The sequence below is a fragment of the Cricetulus griseus genome, assembly GCF_003668045.3.
Source record: "Cricetulus griseus strain 17A/GY chromosome 1 unlocalized genomic scaffold, alternate assembly CriGri-PICRH-1.0 chr1_1, whole genome shotgun sequence".
Lineage (NCBI taxonomy): Eukaryota > Metazoa > Chordata > Mammalia > Rodentia > Cricetidae > Cricetulus > Cricetulus griseus.
In genome coordinates, this window is record NW_023276807.1 from 120,511,751 (window position 1) to 120,519,098 (window position 7,348).

Sequence of the window (7,348 nt, forward strand, 5' to 3'; positions counted from 1 at the left end):
CAGTCTGGTTTCCACTCCATCATACAAGGGAACGCACAGCATTGCATGTTGGTTGGAACTGGTTGTATAATATCCATAATTAGGAACAAAGAGCAACGAATGTATACATGTCAGTGCTCAGCTCATCATCTCTGCTTATCCATCCCAGATCTCACCCATAAGTCCAACAGATCATCCCACATTAATTAATGTAATCACAATGACCCCACACAGGCATGTTCAGAGGCCACCTCCCAGTCAATTCTCCATTTTGTCAAGATGACAGTCGAGACTAAGCAGCAGGAAGTTCAGTCCACCATAGTGAGAGCTGATGGAGGTGGAGTTGATGGAGGTAGGAGTGTGTAGGGGAAGCTGTAGCCACGCCTTCTTAGGGGCTGACTACAGGTGTGCCTGACCACGCTTGTGAGGGCGTGGTCAGAGTGACGCTTGTGAGGGCGTGGTCAGAGTGACGTAGTGTGACTGCGTTTGCTCTTTCGGTTTCACTTTGGTACTTGCTGTACAGACTGCTGCCATGGCGGCTGGCTAGGTCGCTCTGTAAGTAAGGCTTTTCCCTATTAAATACTCTTATATTTCTACCTGACTCTGTATTGGTAATTTCCCACTATAGGAGTGTATGGAAGAAACTCCTCAAGTGGTGGCAGAGAAGGAAGAAGAAATCATTGCTGGAACAATGGCAAGTATGAACACCCACACCTAGTGACCTACTTTTGTTAACTGGGGTTCACCTCCTAAACTCTCCACAGTCTTCAAAACAGCACCATAGGCTATTGGTTAAGCATTCAAAAAATGTCAGTCTGGGAGGGTCATTTCAAATTCAAATCATAACAGGGTGATTGAGCCCTTGTAATAAGGCTACGACAGCCAAGAAATTGCATGTTAAACATTACTTAACTGTATAGACGCTGGGTGTGGGGATGGAGAAATGGTTCAGAGATTGAGAGTTGGTTCAGAAGATCAGAGTTGGGTTCTGTAAGGATCCAGGCATTATGCTGTGCCCACTCCCTGACAATGGGCAGGATACCTACACCAGCATTCAGGCAGATACTAGACAGCTCAAAGGGCCCTGTGTTTACTGACTATGTCATGCATTACTTGGTTTTGTAAGGACTCTTTTTGTATGTGCAAACTTTCCTTTTTAATCAAGCACCTCCCACCTGTTCGTTCCTTCTTTTTCCCCTTCTTCCCCCTTTGCCCCCTCCCCTTCCCCTTCTCCCCCTTCCATCTCTGTTCCCCCTTCCCCTTTCCCTCTTCCACATTCTTTCCCCTTCTTCCCCTTTCCCCTTCCATTCCTGTTCCTGGTTGGCCAGTACCTACCTCTCCCTTTGTTCCCTTTCCCCAATAAACTCCACATGGGTTTCGTTGAGTTTTGTGGTTCGTGTTTCATTGCCCACAGCTGCAGCAAAACAACAGGTTCAACCATATCAGGTGGCTGTTGTGCACACACATGCACACAGACACACAAATAAAAAATAAAATAAAATTTGGACAGTTGTGGGGGCTCTACCTTAATCTCTCCTGGTATTCTGGAGGCAGAGGTGGCTCATAAGCACCTGTAACTCCAGTTCCAAGGGAACTGACATGATCTTCTCACTTTCACTTGATTTCATACATATGTGGCATATGTAAGGGTATAAAGAAGCTAGGCATAATGACTCAGACCTATAATCCCAGTGCTGAGGGGAACTGAGGCAGGAAGTTTGAGGCTAGCTGGATTGCATAGAAAGTCCCAGGCCAACCAGAGCTGTAGTGTGAGACCCTTATTGGACAACAAAGCACTACTTTAGGTGCCACACACCTATGGATATATACATTCTTTGTTCTTGTACATTTGTTTAAGACTGGGGAAAATATTACCTGGCACACACACTATTAATGATTATTGAAGAGTTTACTTTTGGAAACAAAGCAAACATATCATTGAAAACAAAAGCATTTTGCAAAACTGGAAAAGCACTAACTCTATCTAATTGATTTGTATGTACCAAGAGGCTGTGAAGCTCGTAAGACTGCCACCAGAGAGTCTGACAATATTCGGCTAACTGAAGCCAGGTAAGGAAAAAAATCCCAGCCCAGCTCCTTTGGTGACTCTAGCAATAGTGTTCAGGAGCAAAAACCTCACACTATTTGTGCCCATAGATCTATCTGAATGTGTGTGTTGTTTATAATACTTATGTATTAATATAAGCCAGAGGTATGTGAAGATGTGTGTATGTGTGTTTATAAGACTTGTATGTTAATGCAAGTCAGAGGTATGTTTGTGTGTGTGTGTAGTCTAATGTGTATTTACAATACACATCTGTTTAAGTCAGAGGTTGATGTTGTTACCAGAGAAACTGAGGTTGCCTTTTTTTGTGTGTGAGATTCTTAGTCTTCTTAATAAAAGAATTAGAGATAGACTCAAGAGGAAGCTTGATGAGAGAAAAACAGCAGGGTGACCTTGGCAGCTGCTAGAAGGGACATGAGAACACTAACACTCCCCCCACCTCCACCCCCATCCAAGGTAGTTTCCCTGACAAGGGCCCATATTCCTTGAACTTTTCCCTTTCCCATCACTCTGATTAGCCAACTACAGCAGATTGTGAAGTTGAGCTCTCACAACTGTGATGAGACACAGTAACCACTTGTGCTAGAGATAAAAGAGAGGCCATCTTGGCCATGTATCTTTGATAGTTTAGTTTGGGTTCGGATGCACTCTTTTTACAAAAATAAGTTGCCTTGCCAAGTAACTTTTGCTTTGTGCCTGTATTCCTTTGTGCAACTCCAAGATTATTCTTTTCGAACAGAGAGATCTAGAATTCTGAAGAAGAGAGAAACCTGAGGTGTTTGCAACGGAGTTAAACAAGCAGCCACACTGGGGAGGGAGAAGGAGGCTTAGAAAGTCAAAAAGCTGAGAGTGCCAGAGAAAGCATGCCTATCCCCCAAAAGGGATGAAGAAACAAACAAACAACAACAACAACAAAAAGCCATGCTTTTCTGAGTCCTTAATAAGGCACATGGTAGACACTCCATAGCACTGCACAATGGAAGCAGCTGTAAGTCTCTGGAAGACTGAGGAAATATCCCTGGAAAGAAAAAGCACATTATCTCATTAAAAGAACAAAGTAGCAGGACTTTCTTTGGACTGCCAGCTTCCATATAATGACATGGAGACTTCTTATTAATTATGAAAGCTTGGCCTTAGCTTAGGATTGTTCTCAACTAGCTCTCATAATTTAAATTAATCCATTAATTTTAGTCTATGTTCTGCCATAGGCTTATTACCTCTCCCCCATATTCTAATCCAACTCCCTCCACATCTCATCTCACTGGCTTAATTCCTTGAGCCTCAGATTCTGAAGTCCCGCCTATTCTCTTCTGCCTAGCTATTGGCCATTCAGCTCTTTATTAAACCTTCCAGAAGGCACCTTAGGCAGAGACATCTTCACAGTGTGCAAAAAGATTATCTCACAACAGGATAATAGTCCCTCCCTTCTAATTTGGTAATTTAAATCATAAAAATGTGATATAGCTGATATTTACATTTCTAGTGTTGCCAGGGAAACAGGAGGTGGGACCCAAAGCTTCAATAACCTGAAGCTACTATAGCATTGTTGAGCATCTTTCTCTAGCATTCCTCACTGCCCACTCCCCCACCCCCACCAGCCTTGTCTCTTGACACAGAGACTCAAAATCCAGCAAGTGGGGTTGGAGAGATGGTTTAGTGGTTAAGGACACTTGTTGCTCTTCTAGAAGATTCATAACCAATTTCCAGCACCTACACAGTGGCTCACAGTTGCCTAGGACTTCAGTTCAAGGAGATTCAATGCTCTCTTCTCGCCTCTGTGGGCACCTGCATACACACAGTGCACATATATAGATGCAGTCAAAACACTTATGCACATAAAAGAAACTTAAAGCAAGCTTAGCTGAACTCTGGGGATTCTCCTGTCTCTGCCTTCCCAGCTCTGACTTTACAGATTCATGCCACTGTACTTGGCTCTACCTGTGGATGCTGGCGATGGGAACTGATGTCTCTGTATTTCAGCAGCAGGCACTTTATTGATTGAGCCCTCTCCCCAGACCAGGCCAAGTGTGTATTTTTGGTTTCTGTTTCTGTTTTGTTTTAATCTTCAGGAGGATGTATACTGGTGGTGGCTCACATAAGAAATGTTCCCCACAGGCTCCAGCATTTGATGACTTGGCCCCTAGTTGGTGGTGCTGTTTGGGTTGGTATAGAAGGTGTGGTCTGCTGGAGGAGGAGATATGTCACTGGGGGTGGAATTTGAGAGCTTGAAGCCTCTGATTCTTGCATATGTTTGAAGATGTGAATTTTCAGCTTCTTGTGCCTACTGCCACACCTGCCATGCCTCCCTATCATGATAGACTCTCATCCCTCTGAACTGTAAGCCAAAATAAATTATTTCTTCCATAAATTGCTTTTGGTCATGGTGTTTTGTCATAGCAACAGAAAAGTAACCCGAACAACTGGGTTCCAAAACATGATATAACCCAAAAATTTAAAGTGAGAACATAAACCATGCAAGTTTTCAAAGAAGTTCTGAATGATATCTACAGTATTTCCAAGGAAAGCACTGTGTCACTGTCAATTCTGACAAGCCACGAAAACTAGTAGAGAGAAGAATGGTGCCAGGAAGACATTCTGCCAAATCAACTTAGTAAATTGTAATCATGTGTAATGAATCCATTAGTTAGCTGGATACCATATCTTTCTATGGTTAGAAGGATACCATAAAAAGCTCAAAAAGCATCCACATACCCCAGCACATCTTTTAGGCAAGACAAATTGTAGGTCAAAGGTTGTGTGGCTGGGTTGCTGTTCCAGTCCTTCCACTTGAAGTCTTGCATTGTTCCAGGAGATGGCGATTGCTAGGAGTCTTAGCTGGGGTCATCCTTGTATATTCTTGGGAGTTCTCCTTGCACTAGGTTTCTACCTGATGCTGAAATTCTTTTCCAGTTGTTTCTTTCAGTATTCACGCCCGCCCCCCCCAATCCTATCCCCACTCGCCCATATTTATAATTGTTTTAACAAGACTAGGAACCCATGAAAGAGAGTCCTGGTTTTTCCAAGGCACAACCTGAAAGATGTCTGATCAACAGTTGTGTGATCTTAAGCAAATGAACTGCTGAACCTCACATCGAGTCTATGGTGGAGGGGATAGCCACTTCTATGTAGCTGGCTGGGCAGTTAAATAAAATAGTATGTGGAGAAAACAACAGCAGCGATCTTGTGAAGACGATAGAGCCTGCTGATAGCCAGGCCGGTCCTGCCTCTGGAGCATGGACGATGGGACTGCGATTCCACCTGGGAGGATGAGAGCAAGGAAGACCGCCAGGACGGACAGGCATATGATAAGGGCGATGAGGACACGGGCGGCAAGAACAGCGACGTGGAGGAGACACGGCCAGGCGTGTTCCAGTCCTGGATGACCCAGTACCGAAACTGGCGAGCTACGCAAGACTACCTGGATTTGGCAGATCAAGACTGCAATGGTGACATGTCTAAGCTGAGTTTCTAAAAAATGAGATCTGCTTCCAGCCAAACGGTCTTTTCATTGAGGAAATTCTTCACAACTGCAAAGACAACTATGACTTCCTTGAAGAGAATCACTCCTATATCCAGTAGCTGTTTCCTCTGAGGGAACCAGGAGTGAACCAGCATGCCAAGCCCCTCACACTTAAGGAGGTTGAGGAATTTAAAAGCTCCGAGGAGGTCAAAGAGCGTCTTGTCCGGGCCTATGAACTCATGCTGGGCTTTTATGGGATCCAATTTGAGGACCGGGACACCGGTGCCGTCTGCCGTGCACAGAACTTCCAGCCATGCTTCCACAACATCAACAGTCACAGGCACAACAACCTGCTATTACACGCATCCTCAAGTCGCTGGGAGAGCTGGGCTTAGAGCACTACCAGGCACCGCTGGTCCGCTTCTTCCTGGAGGAGACACTGGTACAGCACCAACTACCCAGAGTGCATCAGAGTGTCCTGGGCTACATCATGTTCGCAGTGCGTTGCAGACACCAGCGCCGGGAGCTTGTGTACTTTGCATGGGAGCACTTCAGACCTCGATGCCAGTTTGTCTGGGGGCCCGTGACAAGCTGCGGAGGTTCAGGTCTCATGGTATACCCGGGCCACTGATGGTACTAGGGCAGGCAGATAAGGATGAGGGCTCCGGGAACCCCTTCCAAGAGGCTGGCACCCAGGGTCGGACCTATGGATCTGGAAGGGGACAGTGGAACAGCTGAGGATCCCTCATTGCTGAGCACAAAGCCCCAGGATTCGGGAACCCTGGATGAGGACCAGGACCAGGGGGATGAGGCTGAGTCACTGAGCCCCAAAGAGCAAGAAGAGGAAGTTGGAGGGGAACAGGCAGGATCAGGTCCCAGGGGAGTCAGATGTAGAAAAAACTGCCCTCAACCTTGAGGGGTGTGCCCTCAGCTCTATCAGCCAGGAACCCAGGGAGGCTGAACAGCCCTGCCCTGTTACCCATGGGGCTAGAGTGGCTGATGAGGTAAGAAAACGGAGGAAGATGGAGGAGAGGGCTGAGGGTGTTGAAGTAGCCAGTAACCATCACACTGACATGCAGGCCCATTGGGCAAGAGGACCCAGAAAGCTAGGTGGGGCCAGAGCAAGGTGCCCCTGGGAGCCTGGTGGACCCTGACCCTGACACTACAGGAATCCCAGTGGATGACTCAGAGATATCGTCAAGGATGGGGGCCTCTGCTGAACCCCCAAAGCCTTAGAGGTGCATCTCAGTCCTATTCAGCCCACTGCAGGGGTTGTCTTGAGTCCCAGAGCCCTGTTGTTGGCTCTTCTAGGTGCCCCACAGTGCTGGCCTCTCCCTGGTGGTCACTGAAGCAGCTACCAGAGGGACTGAGGCCCTGCCCTCAGGGAAGACCATGGCCTTCAGAACCCTCTTTACCTCACTGTGTCCTCCCCACTGCCCTCTGAGCCCAATGTTTGCAAACAAACCCTAAGGGTCTTGGGGGAGGGACCTCTTTTTCTTAGTCTGGTGCCAAGTGAGGCCTTTTCTGAATAAACTATTTAGACTTTGAAAAAAAATAGTATGTTGAGGTAGATGACCTGGGCACAGTGCCTGGCACACAGTTCATGCAGGCATCTTCCTTCTTCTGGCCTAGAGGAAGAATAGAACCTCCTCCCCACTAAGACCAACAAGTAATAGACACAGTATGAGCAAAAACAACCCCCTTACCCACACACTATTCAAATAACTGTCTTAGTTAGGCTTTCAATTATTGTGAAGAGACACCATGACATGACAACTCTTATAAAGGAAAAACATTTAATTGGGGTGGCTTACATTCTTAGAGGTTTAGTCCATTATCATCAT

The 7,348-nt window shown here is 46.2% G+C and overlaps 1 pseudogene; it reads left to right on the forward strand.

Annotated features, from left to right (window-relative positions):
- Positions 1-258: 258 nt before the first annotated feature.
- LOC113832244 lies at positions 259-6,658 on the forward strand (annotated as a pseudogene).
- The last annotated feature ends 690 nt before the right edge of the window (positions 6,659-7,348 follow it).